The sequence below is a fragment of the Rousettus aegyptiacus genome, unplaced genomic scaffold, assembly GCF_014176215.1.
Source record: "Rousettus aegyptiacus isolate mRouAeg1 unplaced genomic scaffold, mRouAeg1.p scaffold_m13_p_5, whole genome shotgun sequence".
Lineage (NCBI taxonomy): Eukaryota > Metazoa > Chordata > Mammalia > Chiroptera > Pteropodidae > Rousettus > Rousettus aegyptiacus.
In genome coordinates, this window is record NW_023416308.1 from 94,201,870 (window position 1) to 94,225,288 (window position 23,419).

At 33.9% G+C, this 23,419-nt stretch overlaps 1 protein-coding gene across 2 annotated transcripts in view; it reads left to right on the forward strand.

The window, feature by feature from the left end:
• ANO3 (anoctamin 3) overlaps positions 1–23,419 on the forward strand; it is a 347,116-nt gene that overhangs the window by 3,934 nt on the left and 319,763 nt on the right. The window lies entirely within an intron of this gene.

Here is a 23,419-nt window from a genome sequence, read left to right on the forward strand (position 1 = left end):
AACCTCAATAGAGGATTGATGACTCCAAGAAGTTGAGGGTCAGGGTTCACATGGACCATAGGGTTTCCTTGTTCTCCCTCTGTCCCTCCTACCTCAAATGGCACAAATTTTCTGCTCCTCCCTTAGACCCTCCTTCTCCAAGCTGAGGCCTGCATAGTAGTATGTGCCCATAGACAGGAAGTTATACACCTGCATTGTTAAACTTTTGAGGGTAGGCGCATGCCCAGTTAACTAATTTTGCCCATACTAGTTGAGTGTTCCTGGAGTAAGGTCATATAATGGTTATTTTGCGGTTAACTTTTTGGAAGAAGCCCAGGGGATGATGGAGAGGAAAGTGCCAGGCACTATTGGGCTTTTTTCCCCTGCCTATCTGGCTTCCTACTTTTGGAGAAAGAAAGAGGTTGGACAAGCTTGCCAGACCCCTGCTTGTATATTTTCTTCTGCTGAGCTGGTATCAGAGCCTCATTGACCCTCTATTGTCCCTCTCTCTCCGGCACATACCATCCTACCTACCCACTTACCCTATCAATATGTGTTCCTGAAGCAAAAGGGGTCCATTGCTTGAACACTTCTAAATTAATCTGTCTTGCAGCAAAGAAAGTAAGAATCTATTTTAGGGAGTTATAAGTTCTGGAGACACAGGCAAGCTCTTGCTCAAAAGGCCTGGCTCTCTGATGTCTCAGGTATGCAGATTATATAGGGAACAATCAGTAGTCATGAAAACTGAGGAAATAGGAGTTGTGGGTGCTAGTGATTGGATGATTGGGGCGGGGAAAGCAGCAATGATCATTGTGTCTGGTACTGGGGTCAGCCATGGTGCCAGTCCCATCTGGTCCCGTGGCCTGGTCCCATAGCCTGATGGGGTCGTTCTGCCTCAACAGACCTGGGGCCGAAACACATGGAAAGTCAGGATGTATCCTTAGTCTAAGGTTTAACTTAAACCTATTGTCCTCATGATTATAGACCTGAGGCTCCATTAATCTTATGTCCTAAGGCTTAATGATTAAAGGAATAAACTCACGAAGGTGAAAGGATAAGGGTGGAAAAAGCAAGTGAGTCACAATGCCATTAGCTGAGCAAAGCACTTGAATCAGATTTTTAAAACTATATTAAAGAAATGAAGTTTATTTGTAGTTACGTATGCAGGACTTTTTTTTCCCGTGCAAGACTGATATCCAGGAATAACAGTTAAGGAATCAAGGCTTGCATAAGTGACAACGACTTTCTTTACAGAGTAAGATACAGGCAATGTTCCAGTCATTCAATTTCATAATTTATATTGTCATTGAAAATTCTGCTTAAGAAGTATCATCTTCATAATTGCCCTTCAATTTTATTTAACGCTCATTTAAGGAGGACAGACTGAGAAGGGATAAAAAGTTGAGAGGAGGGCCAGTGAGACAAAAAAATTCGTAAACTAATCTCAATGCGTGTTAGTTAAAACCACTCTTATTTCACTCCTTTCTTTCCCTTTCCTTTCTGGCCATTTCTATGTCTTCCTTTTCCTTCCTGAGCAATACAGTCTTAAAGCTATTGGGTAGGGCCAAATAAGTCAGTATTCTTCACTAAATTAAAAAAAAAAAAAAAAGGCATGATGGCCTAAAGCAGGGGTCAAAGCCCAAGGGGATGAGAAAGGCATTCACAGAGGAGAGAGATGGGAGTGAGGAATGGAAGTCCTAGCAAAGTGAAGGGGTGTGGAGGCAGTCCTCTATGGGATACTGAACCTAAGTGAGGTGTGGTTGGTATCCACGAGGGCGGAGCAGGCAGCCCTTTTCAGGGCGCCAGAGCCCAGAGACCAGAACATGTGAAGAATCTTCTGTGCTGTGAAATTGTTTGGCACAGGATATTGAAACATGAGAAGAAGGATAGTTCTACATAGGTGGATCTTTGTTGAGGCTAGGCACAGGTGTCAGAGCTAAAATAGGATGCTATACTTGAGAGGGAGTGTGATGGCTATGGTGATATTAGTTAAGTAAATAAGAAAAGTCTGAAACACTTAAGTATTTAGAAATAATGGGGCATCATGTTCTTAGCTTTCTGGCAAATGATGCATGAACAAAAGGGGAACATGGTAAAAATCTGGATCTGGAAGGTTTAAGTTGACTTTCACCAGAAAATAATGAAGCAGGTACTTGATTGAACAGAAAGCACTCAAGTTATTTGAATGAAACATGTCACTTTCATATTCACATGAACTTCTATTGGTATGTCGATACTCTATCAAGATTAAACTATACTTATATTTCTGCTGAGGTAATAATACTTTGAGAGTCTCTTTGGCTTGTTTTTGCATTTTAACTAGAGTGTCGTTCATAGGTGTGTTAAAGAGAAAACCATGGACACAAAATTATGTCACTTGAGGTAAAGTCCGCCATACCAAACCTAGATTCAATACCTGCTATTCCAATCTCTCCCAGAAACATAATTAACCAGTCTGGAATTTTCTGGTCAACATTAATGAGGTAATCTGTCACTTGGGTTCTTTTCATCCCCCATAGAAAGAAGAGGCAATCTGCATGATAAAAACCCTTGCCATTCCCTTCCCGTCAATAGAAGATATCCTGGTCTACACATACACATGCACGCACACACACACACGCACGCACACACATTGTTAATAGCCCCCTTATCTCACCCTTCTTATAATACAACCCCTCGGAGTGCTCTTAATAGAGCCAATTAGATCTTTGAATTTACTCTGTTGAATTTTGTACTTTAGCTGACACAAGAACCATAACTAATAGACATTAAAGCACATCGAAGGACTTAAGCTTGGTTCAGCTGTTATCATAAATTTTAAAAAGCCTTTTTTTTTTTCCCCCAAATGAACATATATATAAATTTGAATAAAATGTGCAACTTTTTAAAAAAGGGTCATGGAGATTTGTGATTTTACTCAATGATAGCTAAAGGTCACAGAATGCCCGGTTAAATTACAATAAAGTTTCTCTACTTAAAATCTTCTTGATAGATAGCTCTGGGAACTTTGAATTTTCCTGGGAAAAAATTTCAGAGAATAGAAAGCAAAAGCTAGTAAACATTCAGGCCTCCTGCCAAAGGAAAATTATCTATGCCTGGAATGAACAAATTCCCAGCACATGCATATATATATTTTTTCATTTCCATGGCAGAGTCACATCTTATTCCAGGATATTGACAGTGTCTAGGAAATTGTTGGCCCACTGGGCATCATCACTAAGACTGCGTCTCCCTTGAAAACAATTGTACATGAAAGTCTTGGAAGTGATTTCTATTGTGCATACATGGTGAAATTTTTCATGACATTTAAAGCCTAAAATAATTATTTAGACTATAGGAGAAACTAAATACCTATCGAGTTATTGTTAATGCGTGATAGGGAGCGTGCTTAGCAATTCATGTTCTCCTTATTACTTGAGACAGTCCGTTGACCTATGTGTTACTATCTTGACTCTATAAATGAGGGAATTGAATCACAGAAGTTATGAAATTTCTCCAGTGTTATAAAGCTGATGACCGAGGCAAAGATTTGGATTCATATCAGTTGTATTGTATAGTATTAATGCTTCTACTATAAGAACCTATTTTGGAAATGAACATTTATTGAACACCTGCCAAGATGGACTTCAGAGTTAAAAGATTGAGAGAGAAAAAGAGACTGCATCTGTTTGCTCACTAGTCTGCTAAAAGGTAGCTGAAACTATGTAACATGTTCAGGATAATGTCTCTATTGAAGTGTATTTGTCATGTAACATTTTCAAAATCTATTGGACTTACTGTACCTTAAACAGTATATCCCGATTCTTACCAATTATCATTATTTTCACCAATGCCACTGTCTCCAGCCTGTAACACTGCAAATGTCTCTTTTCAACTCCATACCCTCTACACTCAATTTCCCAAAAGCAGTCAGGACAAGATTTTAAAAATGTAAATCACATCATATTGCAGTCTGCTCAGAATCCTCCAAAATCGTCCTGCCAAACTTTGTTTTGACTCCTGCTTTCTGCCCTGGCCTCATTTGTTATCCCTCTTCTAGTCCTTTACCATGTGGCAGCCATACTGGTCCTGCTGAAATACAAATCGGACAAAGCTCAGTCTAACCTCAGACTGATTTTTTGTTCACCCCTCTCCCCTCCCCTGTGTGGCATGCTTTCCCCTTGATTTGCACTCCCTTTTTCATGTAGTCTCTGCAGAAAGGCCCTCCATGATTATTCTATCAAGAAAAGCACCTCTGAGTCTCTATCTCTTGTCATTGTTTGATTTCGCTTCACAGCCCTTGTTGCTATTATAAATTGCATTATATACTTATTTAACATGTCTGGGCTCCCCAGCAGAATGCTCATTCACTTGCTCTGACACTCTCTCTGTCTCTCTCTGTCTCTGTCTCTGTTTGTCTGTCTGTCTGTCTGTCTGTCTGTCTCTCTCTCTCTCTCTCTCTGTGTGTGTGTGTGTGTGTGTGTGTGTGTGTGTGTGTGCGCGCGCGCGCGCGCATGTCTTGGTGTCTACAATACTGCATTAATGTCAGGGACATAATATGCTCTTGATAAATGTTTCTTGTATGAATAAATGAGTGGAAGAATGAAAGAAAAAAAAAGAAATCCTGTTACCATTTTTCTCATTTGATTTCACAAGCATCCTGAGCATTATAGAGGACATTATAGGAATACTTTTATCCCTTTGCCATTGTATAACAGTGAAGTGCTTTAACTCCAGAGGTCTTGGAAAATCCAGGACTTAATTATTTATTTTGTTGATTGGGAGAAGAGAAGCCATGAGATGCTGGGAGGCTGCTAGCAGTGACAGGAGAGAAGGCAGCCTAAGAGAACCAGAAAGAAACAGCAAAAACCTAATGACACTGAACCTCACTACGACTAGTGAACTTACCTTACGTTCTGCCTTTTTAACATTTATAACCTTTGAATTCTAAAGCCTTTGGGATGTTTATTATTCAAAATCAAAGGTTGGTTAGTTAATTCATGTTCACATCATATGTTTGATTATTTAGCAAAATAGTTCATCTCTAACTCCCTTTATTGTGGCCTGTGCATATTAGATTTTTAAGAAAAGGAATAAAGAATAATTAACCTGTATTTTCATAGAAGTTGTAATTTTTGAAGCATTTAGTGACTCATTGAGAGACCAGATCATTGGTTGGATTTTTACTGGAGTTGTTTTTACATTTTTCCTTTTTTTTTAATGTTTTCTTTCATATATTTTTAGTTTGTTTCAAAAAATTCCAATTCTAAAAAATTTTGCTATGTTTGAAGGTGCTCGTCATCACACACTAACTTGATCTCTTGGTTTTATGAGAAATAAGATTATTATTTCAAAAATAAATAAATCTATCTGCATTTTGAAAATGGATAGCATAAGCTATCATAGCAAGCAAAATTTGGGCACCGTATAAAAATAAGAGGAAGGTGAAACAAATTCATAAATAGGTACAATTAATTCCTTTTTCTTAAGGGACCATATGCAAAAAAAGTTATGAGGATGAAACCAATGAATTGTTGTAGAGAAAGATAAAAGTATTTGAAGTTCCACGTGATTTTATAAAGTGTTAGATAAACCCAGGATTGCCTACCTTTTGACTTGTTTTACCCAAGATAAAAATACTCTTGAATATTTAAAATGCTTTAATATTTAAATATTAAAAATTTTTTTACTAGAATCCAAGCACAACACTTCTCTGCAAATTTTCTACTGCATGTTTACTTAGAGCCTACTCTGCCCTCGTAACTATACTAAGCGATGTTTTTCAACTATTTTGTTGGTGACCCACAAGAAGAGTTTAATTTACATCATAATCCAGTATTTACACATACATTTCTCCTTATATATAATGGAAAAATCTTTTAAGAAATAATTTTATCTTTGTTATGTTCAATATATATTTAATATATCCAATACATCCATTCAATACATGTAATACTTGGAAATAGAGTTTGGTTAATCATGCCAAGAAGAACATAAAAGGATGATAGAAAGAAAAATAACGTTAATACTGATTTGAGCAAAGAAACGTGCTTCATGTAGAAAGAATGGGAAAGAAGTGTTGATCCCAAGACTCATTGTATCTCTTGAGAAGAGCTCCCAGTGGATAACTGGGCTCAAATTTATAAACAGCACCTAGCAGCCATTGCTAAACAGGAGCTCTTAATGCAAGCCATGCTTTAGGGAGAAGCCTGCACTAAACTAACTACCTGCCTGCACTGTCTTCCTGCTGTCTGAGCCAACCTTTATAAAGGAGTTCCTGGGATAGTATTTTGACACTTTTTCCATCCAGTTGGAGCTGTGCAACTATATTACAATTAATATTTTACAGAGACCAATCAGAGCAGCTGCATGTTGACCAATCGGGACAGTGCTTTTTGGACCAATCAAACGGTAGGAACAGGCCAATCAGAAACCAGGGTCAGGGACTACTCTCTATGGCTTGGAGAGTGTGCTTTCTCTTTGCCCTGAAGACTATGTTTCCCTGGCTGTAGCTGAGAGTGTGCTTTCTCTTTGCCCTGAAGACTATGTTTTCCTGGCTGTAGCTGAAACACTGAAGATGTCTCACTGGACCAGAGCAGAACAGGGCAGAGCAGGTGGAGTGGGACAGAGCTCTCTTAGCCGGAGAGGGCTTTCTCACCCGAGAGCTGCCTTGCCCAAGGGCTTGCTCACAGCCTCGCTGTTCCACAGCTGTGCTGTATCATAATTGAGATGTAGCACTATTGAGCTGTTGTTCTGAAATTGTACTGTATCACAGTTGAGCTGTTTGCACTAAATAGAGTTTACTTCTTTTCTTCTCTACACCCCAAATTGGGGATTCCTGTTGGCATTGAATTGACACCAATGACCATTGGTTGACAGAAGCTAACAATATAATAATCACTATATGCCTAGCAGGATGTTAGGTGATTTGCATAAGTTTAGCCCATTTGATTTTCATAAAAATCCTGCGAATTGAATTATCTACTTTTTTTTTTTTTTTTTTTGCAGGCAGGCAGTTGTAATTCTTTGAGGTGAAAGAACTTGCCTTAAGTGATGTAGTTAATGGATGCTAGGGTCAGGCTTCACACTCTGGTTTATTAGCCAAAATGCATTACTTTAAAGTAGTTAGTTCTAGAATTAAATATCTGGGTTTTTTTACTCTGATTTTTTTTTTTTCCTGTAAATGGTGCTTATTAGCTTGTTTCATTTTTATCCAAATGGTGCCATGGGAATTTTGAGACCTAAAAAAAAAAAAAAAAAGGAAATGAAATCAGGGAAAAAATATTTTGTTCATTTCTGCTCAAAGTACCTCTCAAGTAAGATCAGTAATGGACTGATTAAAAAGTAGTCCATGTTTAGTGGATTCGCTTTATGTCTTAAAAAGAACCGTGTTCTCTCTTGTGTGTTTCTGAGCATCACTGTGGTATTTCATTGGTCAGAACCTCTTGTTCTTCACACAATTTTTCTTGAAGTTGTGAATATGAAGCGCCAGCTCACATTGTACTTCATTGGCATTGGAGTCATAAAGACATTAATATAAATCTTGGTTCTAAATGAATATATCATCTTGTGCAAATTATTTAACTTGCTTCCTCCAATGTAAGATGGTGATATAAACACCCACTTCACATTATTTGTTTTAGTATTGTATATGAAAAGCAACAAACAGAATGAACATTTGTTAATGTTAAGTGTGCAAACTTCAGGTCACACAGATCTAATTTTACATTCTAGCTCTTTCATCACCACCTGAGTAAACTGGGAATGATATTTAACCTCCCTGAGCTTTCTTTTCTCTGTAAAATAAACATTAAAATACTGTTTTTTGTGATAGCTGAGAGATTATAAAAGATAATTCATTTGAAGTGCTTATTACAAAACATATTGCATTCAAGAACTCGAATGTTAGTACTTAACATCATTCTTCAATGGATTAATAATGTTTGTATATGAAATAGCGGCTCCTAAATTTTAACACAGATTTTTAGAACCCTGCTTGGAAAACTTATTCAATTAGTACAATAAATCTTCCATTTGGAGAATCATCCACTTCCACCTAACAATGTAAGTATCCACTTTCATAATCCTACAGAACGAGTTCTGGAGGAGTTAACTGACTTAAAAGAAAAAAAAGATCTAAAATGATTAAAGATTAAAGTGCATACAGACTTTTGAAGTACATTTCTCTGTTTTGATTTTTAAATAATTAATTAGAAACTGCATTCAATATAAAACTGAAAACAGAACTTTTCCCACCATTTGGCTCAATGTAATTTAGGTCACAAACTAATTATTTATTAAATTGGAAGCAAAGTTGAAAAATTCCATCTGGGACATAAAATATTCTTATCTGTTTTGGGAGATTTCGTCTTGTGAAGTCTTTAATATCTTGAGTCACTTTAATGAAATTTCCATAGAGATTAGATGATTTTTTCAACTGCCACTACTTCAAAAGATTCCAGTTATTGCTCTAGATTCATCTGTATTTCTGTTTGACACACACAGACACATGAGCAATAAATAAACATTAGGAAGTTGTTTGATACATAGCAAACCTAGTTAATACAGTCTGCTGCTTTCCCTTTCTTTAATAGATATTTTTTCTGATTAATTCTGTTACCTAAAGGCGACCAAATACTTTCATTTTGGAGGCATGTTTTATTTAAGTTTCCCATCTGGATTAATCCTTTGTGCTGGTACCTTACATTTAATCTATAAACACTGGTGTTTATATTAGCAAGATTGGAATCCATTTTGAAGTGTTAAAAAACTTCATCAAAAAGGGCTCACAAAGCTAATTTAGTGAGAATTCTCCCATCATTTTATTTTTTTGTAGGCCTAGGAAGTGAGATGGTCTCAGCAACTATTCAAAGCAACTTCTGGTTTGATTGAGATTTAAGACACAGATGATTAGTCATTTAAATTCTGCAGGGAAAAAAAAATCCTTCAAGGCAAATTAACTGTTGATGAAATAGTCTCCATAAATTCAAGAGATTAACCAGCATTTCCACACCAATATATATCTATATCTTAAATCACATTTACTGTTATAATTGGTTGTTTGAAATCCACTCATCCCTTTGTTCACTATTTGGTTTAATTAATCTAAAAAGCATCAGCTAAGTGATGACACAGAGTTATTTTGAAATAACAAATAGCACTATAATTTGGATACTTTAATATTAAGTCATATTTATGTAACTAGATTTTTATACAATATGGAAATAATTGCTAGTAACTACAAAATTGCCTTTATTTCCAGATTAAAATAATACCCCAAATATTATTACTTTGAAATCTACCAGATTGATACATATAAATGAATTATCAATTAATTTTCCACCAATATGTCTTATTTTAGAATCCAGAAATGGAACTATCTGGCTAGAGTCACATAAAACTTAAGATGAACAGAAATAACTGCATAATTTTATCAAGTTTTAAGGCTTCATTTCTGAGATTTCAACTTGAAAGTCCTGTGCAAAAACGTAGTTTGCAAATTGTTTTTTCTTTTGAGGGCAAATATAACTTTACAAGTTGTGCATGCATCTTCATTTGATATTTTTGTATTTCAAATTTTTCTACAAAAATATTACCACCAGAGAAGTGTGACAAGTTCTGCAGTAGAGGTAAAATCATCGTTAAGTATGACAGAAATCTCTGCCTAATGAATAGAGGAAGACATCTCAGACACTATATTTTTTAAAGGGCCTTGTATTGAGCCAGATTTTTATGAGGAAAGTCAAAAGGTGAGCTTCAGTTTTATCTATAATATTCCATGATTTCCACTGGAACTTAATTATTATTTTAATAAGTAATAACTTACTATATTTTTCCAAGATTATAAATAAAACTCTGAAAGTAATTGTATCAAAATATTAAGAGTAATTGATTCTAGGAGGTAACAATATGAATATTTTAATTTTTTATTTCTTGAATTTTTAATATTTAAAAAATCATCTAAAAAATGTACCCACTTCCAAAGAGAGATTATACAATTGGAAAATTAAATGGCAATTTAATGTAACTAAGAATAAGGCAGAAATACAGATAGAAGATGAAAGTAAAATTCTAGTAAGAGGTGCTGTGTTTCTGTTTGAAAGCAGCGACAGTAGAAGAAAACTGAGTTTACAAACTCACTAGTGTTTTATACAAGAGAAGCACCTGGCACAATGTGATCCTCTGTACTGCAGTGAGCTAGAGGTATTCCTTCATGTGACCAGAGGTATTTTTATGTTAAGATTTGTAGGTAAAATTTTTGTAGTATAAAATAACCATATATAATGTATGTCAATAATAAATTAATTCTTAGATTTTTGTGAGATCCAATCTAAATGTTCAAAAGAAAATTAATGTGCAGAAGGCCTAAAGCCAAGAAGTAAGAGAAATGAAGCCACCTTTTAAGGCATTAGATAAAGATGTTAACGTTAATTGTTTGAGAGGGAACAAAAAACAGAAAGATAAGAACTTCATGCTTGGAACATACAATGTAGTCAAGAAATGCAGGTGTGTATGAAGACTTTAGCAATAGTATTTATATCTCCCTTGACTTTGGTGGGTTCTCTAAGTCTTTACAGAAAGCAAATTGTACTGCATCACATTATTCAGGAGCTGGAACCTGCTATGGCTCTACCTCTCACGTTGCAGTCTTCTTTTTGTTCTTTCCTCTTTTGCGACTGAAGCAAAACTAAGGGAAAAAAACAAAAACATTTATTCATTTAGTCTATTCCTGGATACTACAAGAGAAGAACAGATTTTTAAGTTTCCTACCTAGATCAGTCAGAAGCAGATGGAATACATTGGATAAGTTCAAATCTTGGTTTAATGAATCAGAAAAGCAGTATTAAATATTGGGTCCAAGAGTACAGAAATAAAGATGGGAGATGATAGGTGAGGAGGAGTCAAGGACGTTATCAGGTGATAATGCAAAGCAACAGAATCTCTGGATTCAAGATCCAGGTTATAAATAAAGCAAGGGTATTGTGAAAGCATTTGTACCAGGTTATAAATAAAGCAAGGGTACTGTGAAAGCATTTGTACTAGGTGATAGCTGCATTGGTTGCTATTATCATTCTTATTTTATATAAAAGGGAAATGAAACTCAAAAGTTTAAGTATATTATCTAATTTTACATGTATATGCCTATAAGTAGCAGGGCTTTTATTCAAATCAAGTCTTTCTAACTTTGAGATCCATAATTTTTGCCTATACAATATTGACTTTAAGATCTTAAGACATTTTTAAAGTCTTAAAATACATTCAAGTTTGCTTTCTGGAAGGATCCTTTTGGCATAGTTTACTGGTAGGTGATACGTTATAGACCTTTTTCTCCTAGCTAAACATTTTCAATTATTTTATGTATTATGTATTCCAGTTCTTGGAGTGCGTAGTTATTCTGCCTGTTTACATTTCAGTTAACAAAGAGGGTGAAATATGTAAAATTTTTATTAGAGGAACACCTGTTGGAGAAAATAGGGAAGGAGTCAGGAAAGACTATGAGAGTAAGTATGAAGCAAATCTAACCCTGTCTGAAGTAGAAAGAGGGCAGAGGGAGGTTGGTAGAATTGTCCTACACTGAAGCACAGTTTAAGAAACTTTGGGCAAGATCAAAGTTCTCTCAGGTCCCAAGTCTTCCAAGAATAGGTCTGCCTTACTAGCTCTGCCACATTGGCATTGGCTAAGAGCAACAGCCATGGGAAGTGGCGTCTTGGCAAAAACACTGCCATAGGTCTCAGATGGCAATAGCTAGGGTTCTTACTCAGGCTCTCTGTTGTTGGAGATCTGCAGGGTACATTCTCATGGCTGCCACAGATGACTTTCAAGGCTATATAACTTTTTTTTTCGAGAATTACCAAATACCATCCACTCTATGCATTAAATTATATGATAAAGAGATAGCATTATTTATAAAGAATTTCTCATGCCTTTCCAATATCTCTCATATTCTTGGTTGAGATGCATAGGAAAATCTATGAACATCTAAATTTGAACTATAAGTGAAATTGATAGCAATCTATTACTAAGAATGAAAAGCATATTTTCTTTTTCAAAACCAAATAACTTGAAAGACAAACCAAGATCATTAATGGGTCTTTGGAATACTGAATTAAAAATGGAATTATTTTGGTTGCAAGAGATAATATACAATATTTGTTCAATTTATTCCAGCAGATGTGGGGTTAGGGGGTGAGGAACACTAACGGCGCTTTGGAATGGCCACAGTGTGCCAAGAACATGGTTGATGATTTATATTTGAAGGATAGTGAAATATGTCGCCTCAAAATACGACTGTAGTATTTCAGGACATGCCACTCAAAATATGCTGTTTTGGAATATTGATTATTTTGAACCATTGGGACTTCGAAAAACAGCAAATGCAGGGAGAAATTTTCTCTGAACTTCCCTTATCTGCTTAAAGACAGATCCCCCAAAAGGAGCTCAATTGTCATAAGTTCTCTCCCTGGAGTTTCATCAACCAGAGAATATTGATCCTTATCACAAGAGAGAAGATAAGATGTTGATGCCACACCCAGACAAACTTTGTACTCTTCCCCTAAGAGGGCTCCATCCTGTCCTTTCCCTATTAAAATGATATTTAAGCCTGAATTTTAAGCTACCTTGAGGAGTTAATTCATATTCCCCTGGGTATCTCCCATGTATACAAGAGATATACATATTAATAAACTGTTTTTCTCTTGTTAATCTTTTATTATACAGGTCTCAACTAAGAACTCAGAATGATAAAGATTATTTTTTTCTCTCTTACACATTCAATCTATATAGTGACCATGGTAGGGAGAAAAGAAGATATAGGGGCTCACTACAACTCAGGAACATAGATCTAGGAAGTGTTAGAGCAGATTTCAATTTAAATCTGTGTACCTCTAAATCCTGTAATCTTTTCAAGTGCAGATTTTTTAATTTGTTTATGAAAGATTTTCCAAGTAACTCCTACATGCCCAGACCCATTTAATAGACTATAACTATATACACATATATAGTTAAAATATATATACAAATATGTATGCAAGTTTATATACAAATATATCCATATATATAAAAACTATAAACTATATATAGATATGTAGATATAGATCTGTATATATAATATATCTTCAATCTTTCAATCAAGGAGTTTATAATCAAATTGAAAGAGATTATATTATACCCAAAGAGTTATAAAATATAAACCTAATATAAAATAGTAAATACATAAATACTATGAGTTGAAGCTCTTTGGTAGTTTGGGCTCTTTGGTAGATTAAGTTTATGCAGAACTAACAGAAAATGCTACATCTCTTTGATTAGTTGTTTTAGTTTAAGAGTGCTGTATAACATAATAGCAGAAACAAGGTAACATGTAAACATAAGAAATTTATTTCTCAGTTCTGGAGGATGGAAGTCCATGATCAGGGAGCCAATATGTTAGATGAGGGCCCTCTTCCCGGTCCTAGACTTCTTTTTGTATCTTCAAATGGTGGAAGACATTAGAGATCTCCCTTGGAACCTCTTTCATAAGGCACTAAACCCATTCATAAGGTTTCTCTCCTAATGAATTAAGCACCTCTCAAAGACCCCACCTTCTACTATCATCACCTTTTGGGGTTAGGATTTTAATAGATGAATTTGGGGTGGGGCACAAATATTCAGACCACAGCAATAAGGAATAAGTATTGGACTTAAGATGCCTAAGATTGAATTCTACTTCTAACATTTAACTTCACAGTTATTTTTAATTACTCTGTAAGTTTTAGTTTCTGTGTTTTCAAAAGGGTGTAAGTAATATCAACTTCACTATGTTGTTGACAGGATTGGATAGCAAAATGCATGGGAAAGCAAGAAGCAAATTTATAGTCTAAATATAAAAAACATTATTATAAGCGATGGTATCTGCATTTTATTTGAATGCCAAATTCCAGCCATATTTAAAGTAGATAAAAATATTTAACCCAACTATTAAAGTTTTCAAAAAGAAAACATAAAAACTGTTTGTTCTTGAATTTTAGATTCTTCTTTGAATTTTATGACTCATCAATCTTCAAAATATTTGTTTGTATAGCTCACTGATTTTCAAGAGATAACAAGCTCTTAAGTAGATTTCTGAAGTTTGGAAATAAACAAAATCCTGACTCTATTCAAAAGAAACCTAAAAATAAAACAAGAGAAGGAAAAGCATATTTCCAGAATAGAAAGCACCCATAAAATTTCCATGAACAAATATATTTCAAAATATCAAATCCAAGAATTCTAATTGGAATATATTCTTGGAAAGTGGAGATTGATTTTCCAGTAAGAAGAGCATTAGACTCTATTCTATGTTTGTTATTAATTTAAAAAATAATAGTTCTTTTATGTTTAATATATGGTTGCTCTTCAATATTTATTAATACATTTAAATCTCAGAACAACCCTAGGGGATAGTTGTTCCCACTTTACAGGTGAGGAAACCTAAACCCGGAAAATTAAGTGACTTGCAAAAGGTTGACGGAAGACACAGACACTGACCCTGGTGTCCTAGTTCTTAGCTTTAGAGTTTACTGTATCCTATTTGTTAAATTATCACCTAGTTTTCATTCTAGGGACATATGAACCCACCGTCCTAGAGCATGTACCCTATTCATGGATTTTTTCCTTTTGCCTGGAAGCTTCCTGCTCCAGATATCCACAAACCACTCCCCTTCTATTTCCCATGCAGATAACACCTCCCAAGAAACTTCCTTGACTTCCCTTTTGTGTGCTACCTTTACAGCCGTGTGTGTATGTGTTTTAAATAATGTTTACTGTTCTTCATATCACCTAGATTTATTGGCTTTATTTTATCATTTTCACTGTTTTGGTAAACAATACCTAAAGCAATGTGTGGTATATTGCAAACACTTAATAAATGTTTGAATGAGTAGATAGTCATGAGTTAGATATTATGCTAACAGCTTTGAATATATTATTTTATTTACTCTTAAAATAGTCCTTCTAGGCATGGGTATCAGTATTTTATGTTCACACATGGGAAAATAGATTCAAATATGTCAAGTAAATTTAACAGATGAACAGAAGTACTTAATATTTGAAACAGGATTGAATCAGGTCTATATGATTTTAGAGTTCCAACTTTTGCCATCACTCTGGTACCTTTCTAGTTATTTTGGATGAAAAGTAAAGACAGTGAAGATTTTATCCCTGCTGCAAGGCATTATTTTATAGCATAACAATATCTTTTAATATCAGATATCCATTAAACTAAGTCTGGAGTTTTGCAAGGGCATTTCTTCAAACCATTTCAATCAAGGCTCTAATTGTTATCTTTTGATAGTCTTTCATCTTTCTTAGTAACTCTTCTGAGATATGCAATTTAAGATTTTTATTAAAAAATAATGTGCAATTTCTTGAATCTAGGGACTTTGGGAGGGACATTTATTTGTAAACCTATGAGCCCCTGAGCCAAGTCAATCGTGAGGTTTTTTATAACACTGAATTAAAAGTCTACTCCACAAGTAGCCAAAGTTATCTCTGCTCCATTCCAAGAAAAACAAAAGTTTCCTTTTTCTTTTGTCCTTGAAAATTTATTTTATGAAGCCTTAATATTCTTGGAAAATATAATCATGATATTATCCTGGTACTTTCTGGTAGGTACTTGAATGCTTGGCTCTGAACTCATTTTTTAGGAATATCCATATACTCATTTATCTTGCATTAGAATGTACTTTTGGTTTAAGATAACAGTCATGTGATGTGATAAGTGCAGAGGTGGTCTGACAAAAAGGATTTTTGTGGCTGTAGTTCATAAGAGACAGAATGTGAAGCTAATGCATTCAAATAACAACTTTTCCATTATTTCTAATAAAACTTGAATATTTTTAACTCTATATAGAGTTTTTAAAAATACATTGGTGTGTGAGATTGTGTATTTGCTTCCTAACTTGCTCGTTAAGCAAGTTAGGAAGCAAATACTCACGGCTTAGGTTTATGCATTACCTATTTGAATATAAATGTAATGAAGGAGATTAGAACACTTTTTCCTCTCTCAGTAGTTGTTGGTGTTGGATGAAAATATATTTGGACGTGTAATCAATTTGATTGATTATAGGGCTTTGAGCAACTTCAATACAACCTGTGAACCTGCTGTATGTGAAGTATTGTATTAAAATGATATTTGAGAAATATCCTAAGTAGGTTAAAATCTTCAATAGATATAGAAAAATACTCTTCGTAAGGTTTAAATTTGTAAATCCCTGCAAGTTGAAACTGCAGGTTCAGGAAAGATTAGTTGCACACTGTGGGTCACACAGTTACTTAAAAATTTAAAACTGAAAGTCAATTTTGAAACTGTCCTAAAGGTTCAAGGATGTGTATGACCTTGTTTACGAAATGTATTAGTTACTGCAGAAGCAAATATTGTGAAAAAAATTATAAGGATCTACCCTCTAATCAAATGTGTTCTGTAATGTGTTCCTGGGACATTCTGTTTATGGCTAGTGTCCTTGATTTTCACTCAATTTAACATTTGTCCAAAATTTTTAATTCGTTAACAAATGAATAATCAATAATAATTATTAATATCCATATTTAAATAAGCCTGGAAGTGTTTGGTAAACCTTCACACCATGTTCCATGTGTTGTTATAGTCTTATTTGTTAGTGTGAGATCATGTGTTCTGAACAATTTCCTCATTTTCTCACATGGGTAAAACTGAAACATGATTCTGTTTTTATAGGAGAGTGCTTGCTGATAAAACAACTTTCCCTCAGATTAAGCAGCTAGAGCAACACAGTCCATCCCCTAATAGTCACGAGTGGGGGTTGGAGAAATATTCTTGGCTATTACCCCTGCCAGCTACTTTCGTGAACAAGTGTTATGGCATACAAAACCCATAATGAAGAAAATAATGAAGGGAGTTCTTTGGATTGAAGGATCTGAGAGAAGTCCTTGAAAAATACGAAAATGCAAAAAGAATTGAAAAACCTAGTACAGGGTAAATACTCTTAAAATAAATCACTCTACTTATCTATCTATCTATCTATCTATCTATCTAATCTATCATCTACCTATCATCTATCTTTTTATCTATTTATCATCTATCTACATTTAGAGTTATTACCCCAAAAGGCAGGAGAAAGATAAAGGAATTAAAAAAAAAAAAAAAAGAGTTCTAAGGTCTATACATTTTTCAAGAAATGGCAAAGTACCAAATTATTAAACTCAAATGAGTGTGCTGTAATTACTAAGCAAATGTATGATAATTACTAAGCAAAGATCTAAGTATGTATAACAACATTGTAGGAATATAGGAATAACATAAAAACAGAGCAGGAAAAAATAATTGATCTGTCCAAAAGGTGAGGCACATTGAAAAGAATGGTAAATTTAAATTCAAATGTATCGGAAACTACATTTAATGTAAATGCATTAAGTACAATTAAAACAGAAGGACTATCAATGAGATTTTAAAAATATTATATTCTCCTTAGAAGAGTCAAAACTGTAATATAAAAGTAGAAACTGAGATATAAAACAATTGAATAAGAGAGAAAAATCAACAAGAGCTCACTACTATAGTCCCCCTTTATCCATGGTTTCGATTTTCCTGTTTCAGTTACTCCCAGTCAACCACAGTCTGAAAATATCAAATGGAAAATTCCAGGAAAAAAAAAATCATAAGTTTTTAATTGCACAACTTTCTGTGTAGCATGATGAAATTTTTTGTGAGGTCCCACTTTGTCCCACCTGGGATGTGAGTGATGTCAGTCATCCTTGTCCAGCATCTTTATGCTCTATATTACCCACCTGTTAATCACTTAGTAACCCTCTCTGTTAACAGATCAACTGTCATGTTATCGCTGTACTTGTGGTCCAGTAACCCTTAAAGTATCCTAAAACTACATCACAATGTCTATGTTATTTACATCTCATCACAGACATTATATGATGTCACATTATCTTAAGAAGAATGTTGAGTACAGTGCAGTAAGATATTTTGAGAAAGATACTGGATTTACAAAACTTTTATTACACTATATTTTTTTAAATTGTTCTATTTTATTATGTTATTCTTACTCTCTTACTGTGCCTAATTTATAAATCAAACTTCATTATAGGTATGTATGTATAAGAAAAGAAAAACAGTATAGGTAGGGTTTGGTACTGTTCTCAGTTTCAGGTATCCATTGTATATCACCAACAGTGATATATATTCCCATAGCCCCAAAGGAAATTTTAATTCTTTTCGGCAGATAAGGGGAGAGTACCGTATTGGCAATTTTAAAAGATTAATAGAATCGATAATATCCTGGACAGGTACTGGATATTATCTCCACCTCTGTTCATATAAAAGAAAAGAAAGCATAAACTACCAATAACAGGAATGAAAAATGGACATAGATCCTACATGCATTGAAAAGATATTGAGAGGACATTATGAATAGCATTATGCAAAAAAAAAAAAAAATTAAGTAGATAGAGAAAATACCTTGAAAAAGACAATATTCCACATCTGACTTAGGGGGGGGGGGGAAAGCTATGTATCTATTAAAGAGATTAAATTAGTAATTAAGAATTTAAGAAGGAAGAAAACTCTAAACCTGGATGATTTCTTTAGTTTTTATCAAACATTTAAGAAAGAAATTCCACCAATCTATAAAAAAAAAATATTTCAAAGAATAGGAAACATAATAGTTTCTAATTATTTTATCTGAAAACATCTTACCAAGACTACAAGAAATAAAATTATGTCGATCTATCTCATAAATATAGATGTGATGTTAGCATTTGAATCCAGTGATACATAAAAACAATTGTTATATCAAGGCCAAGTTAAACTTTAATATAAAAATAAAAATTAATTTTATTTTGACACTCACTTTACTACATTCAAAGGCAAAAATAGTGTTAATCATTTCAATAGAAATTGCAAAAGTATTTGGTAAAAGTCAACTCATTTATTATTTATAAGTGTAATAAATTCTTATCAAATTAGGACTGTCCTTAATCTAATAACAGTATATTAAAAATATAGAACAAACTACATGCTTAGTGAAATATTAAAAAATTTCCACCGAGAGTGGGAATGAAATGAGAATATTCACTGTTACCATTTCAATCCACATGGTACTAGATTTACTAGCCAAAGCAGAAAGGAGAGAAAAAAGAAAGCATAATTATTGTAAAGTTTTCAGATAAATAATTGCTATTATCATATTGTCCCTTCATCAAAACTGATCTAAGAGTCATACCAGTTTTAATATCCTCTTATATTTGTTCTTAGCTATTATAACATTTTTGGTGACATAACTTTTTTTTAGTTTGAAACAATCTGTATAAATAACATTTCCACCTGGCAGTCAGAATGCAATTTAAAATGTGTTGGAGTTGAGGAGAAGAGGGAAAAAAGTGGGAGTGGAGAAATTCTGAGTCCCTATTTAACATGGTCATTTAATTCACATTCATTGATATTTTACTTATTTGCTGCCATTTTTATTTCTCATCATTTTTGTTTCTTTTTAATTAATTGGTTTTATATTTTTATGATTGATAAAAATATTTATGATTTGAAAAAAAATTAATTATATGGATTTTTAAATTATGAAATTCCCTTTTAATTATTTACATTGTTTCAGAACAGAATTTTCAGTAACTATGTAGTCATCAGTACATATTTTACCAGATTATTTTTGCTCTCCATTTGCTATAATTCTCTTTCTCTTATTCTGATTCTTTTGTTTCTTCATCCCCACCTCCACCCCGCTTTGGTTGGAGTATTTCCTGAAATAATGTTTTCAGAACTAACACTTGAGTTACATAATTTTGAGTCTTGCTTGTTTTATAATGTTTTATTATTTCTGTGTTTTTGAATTATGGAGATGTGATCTCTTTTAATAAGATAACTGTAAACTTTGCTTTATATCTTTCTATCATTTGATGTTGAAACTAAGAGTTCCACTTCATCAAATTTGCACAACACTCTTCCTCTGGCTCCCAACTTTATTTTTAAATTTGTTAGATAGTGTCATTAACCATGGAATTCACATTACATCAAGATAGGTTTGGTATCAAGGTATGTACCTTCCTTCAATATTGGCACCTTTACCTGGCATTAATATAGTTTTGAATTTGAGGTATTCCACACAATAAACCTATTTGTTTTCATTTCTTACATTTTCATCATTAGCTTCATTTTGTTTCTTTGAGTTTCTGGTTTATACATATTGTATTCTCTATCCTGTCATAATTTCCAACTTTTAATATTTTTGCTCTACATTCAATGTAATTCTTCATGTTGATTTTCTAATCAATTTAATGTGCTTTTTAGCAGCGGTTGACCTGTCATCCAGTGCTTCTACTGAGCTGATTTTTAAGTGTGCCTTTACTTATTGTAAGTAACTTATTTTTTACTCTGTTCCCTTTCCTAGTAGCCCACTTTATCATACGCAAATAATATTCTCTCAAATCTCACTGAAAATAGAGCATAATATCTTCTGGTTTATGCATTTCCATTGATACCGTGAAGTCTGAGTTAATCACTCAAATTCATTCTTTAAATTGTTAGTTCTCTTCAATTTTTTTTTTTTTTTTAATTCTGTGATGCAGAGATAACTCGAGTTGACATGAAATGACCTGCATTTTACTTAACGCACAATCTGTGCCAATCGCTTTTCCTGGACAGTCTGTATATATAATTTGTTAAAATTGGCCAACTCCTGTCACTTGTACACTGGCTCTGCTTCTGCTCCCACCACTGTTGTATGGAACTTGTGCAACTGCTAGTGGAAATTAAGGAAGGAGATTTTGGGGAGGCAGACTGTGTACTAATATTTCATTACTGAAAAAACTGACTTTCCTGTTTCTTGGTGCTCTCTGCAAATAGCTGGGGAATGCCCCCTTGTCTATCTTTCCCTTACATCAAACTAAGGAAATGATTGTTCACTGATCTCTTGTTTTCTTAGAGTGAAGCTAAAATCAAATGATGCGTAGGGACAAACCTGACTTACTTTCTATTTCCTGTTCCAACCTGAGGAGGGGTGGTGAAGGCTTGTCCATGACTGTCCTGGTAAAAATCTTGACTTATTCTTAAGTAACATCCCCTTTGCCTTCATGGAGATGGTCATTATTCAGTCTGTTCAGCACTCGCCACTATCATATATTCCAGAATTTTCTCAAATTTTCTGGTAATTTACTTTTTTGCTACTCTGAGATTTTTAAAATTTCTTTAGTTAATTTAATGATATTCTTTGGTAATTTATTCAGTTCAGTGATTAGTTAAATGGAAGGAAAAGAGGATAAACATGGTCTCAGAGTCATTCTAAAACCAAAAAATAATAAATATACGTCTAGCGAATTGTTTCACACAATGTTTAGGAATGCAAAGCATCTGAGACAAGGAAAATATATTATCCGACTTATAGTCCTAACAATTTTTCATTTTAGGACTCATAAGTATACTGAAAACTGTCTAAACGGCAAGCTTATTATACTTGTTTAAAAATGCAGTTACGATCTCGTTAAAATTTCAGTTATTCTCAGTAAATTTAGCTATTTTCAAAATAAAATAGTTAAATTTGCTTGTTAAGAGAACCAAAGACTGATTACATCAAGATTAAGTATGCCCGAGAAGGAGAAAGTTTGGCAAATGCAGCTTATATTTTGAAATGAATAAAGGACCAGGGACCTGAATTTACTGTAACTACTAGCAAGGGAGTTGTTTCTATAGTGACAGACACAAACTGATCCAGATTGAAAGAAAAATATTTTCTGCTGGACCACTCAAATGGGAGAAGGTTTCTGTATGGTGTTTCCTGCCATCTCTGTTTGTACTCTAAAAATAAAAATAAAGAAAAAAAATGGAAGATACATTCTGGGTTTTAGGAAGATAACAGGAGTAAAAATTCTATGCTGGTATTGCCTAAGACTTACAGAAAACTGCTAAATGTGAGTGTTAGCAAAGACATCATGAAAAATGCTTCACTAATGACTTTTAGTCTGCAATCAGGTTAGGTAACACCTCCGTCTGACACAGTGTCATATGTCAATTCTATGTCAGTAAAATGGGGGGGGGAGATAAAGTGCTAATTGACTTTAAAAAAGTCTTAGAGTCTTCTACTTTCAAATATACAATACAGTATAGTCACCATGTACTACATTAAATCCCCAGAACTCATCCATCTTATAACTGGAAGTTTGTACCATTTGACCAACGGCTTTTATTTCTGCCTGCACTCCTCCCCACGCCGACTCCCTGGCAGCCACCTGTATACTCTCTGTTTCCAAGAGTTTGGCTCTTCTATATTCCACGTAAAAGTGAGATCATACAGTATTTATCTTTCACTGTCCAACTTATTTCAAATAGCATAATGCCCTCAATTTTCTTTCATGTTGTTGCAAATGGTAGGATTTTCTTGTTTTTATGACTGAATAATATGCTATTTCTTTTCTCATTTTGTTTATCATTCATCTGTCAGCAGACATTTTGGTAACTTTCATGCCTTGGGTATTGTGAATGATGCTTCAATGAGCATGGGGGGTGCAGATATTTTCTTTTTAAGATAGTGGTTTCATTTCATTTGGATAAGTACCCAGAAATGGGATTGCTGGATCATATGGTTGTTCTGTTTTAAATTGTTTGAGGAACTGACAAAGGATTTTATATATATATATATATATATATATATATATATATATATATATACACACACACATATATATGTATATATGTGTGTATATATATATACACACATATATATATGATGTAATTATTTACATTTCTATGAACAACATACAAGTGTACACTTTTCTCCATGTGCTTGCCAATACTTGTTGCTTTTTTTTTTCCCCTACTCATCCTCCCATGCCAGCCCTCCTCTTTGGCAAATATCAGCTTGTTCTCTGTAGCTATAGGTCTGTTTCTGTTTTGTTTTGTTTTGCTTTGTTTATTTATTTGTTTCATTTTTTTTTAGATTCTACATATAAGTAGAATATACGGCATTTGCCTTCCTCTAATGTTTTTTATATTAGCATAATACCCTCTAGGTTTATCCATGTTGTCATAAATGGCAAGATTTTATTCTTTTTTATTGTTAAGTATGTGTGTGTGTATGAGTGTGATATCTTCTTTACCCATTTATCTATTGATGGACACCTAGGATGCTTCCATATCTTGGCTATTGTAAGTAATGGCTGAGGTGAATATAGGAGTGCATATACCTTTCCATATTAGTGTTCTCTTTTCTTTAGATAAATGCCCAGAAGAGAAAATGCTAGGTCATAAGGCAGCTCTATTTTTAATTCTTTGAGGCATATCTATACTGCTTTCCAAGGAGGCCACATCAATTTACATTTCCACCAACAGTGAATGAGTGTTTCCTTTTCTCCACATCCTCACCAATACTTGTTATTTGTTGATTTCTTAATGGCAGCCATAATGACTGGTATGAGGTGATAACTCACTGTGGTCTTAATTTGCATTTCCCTGATG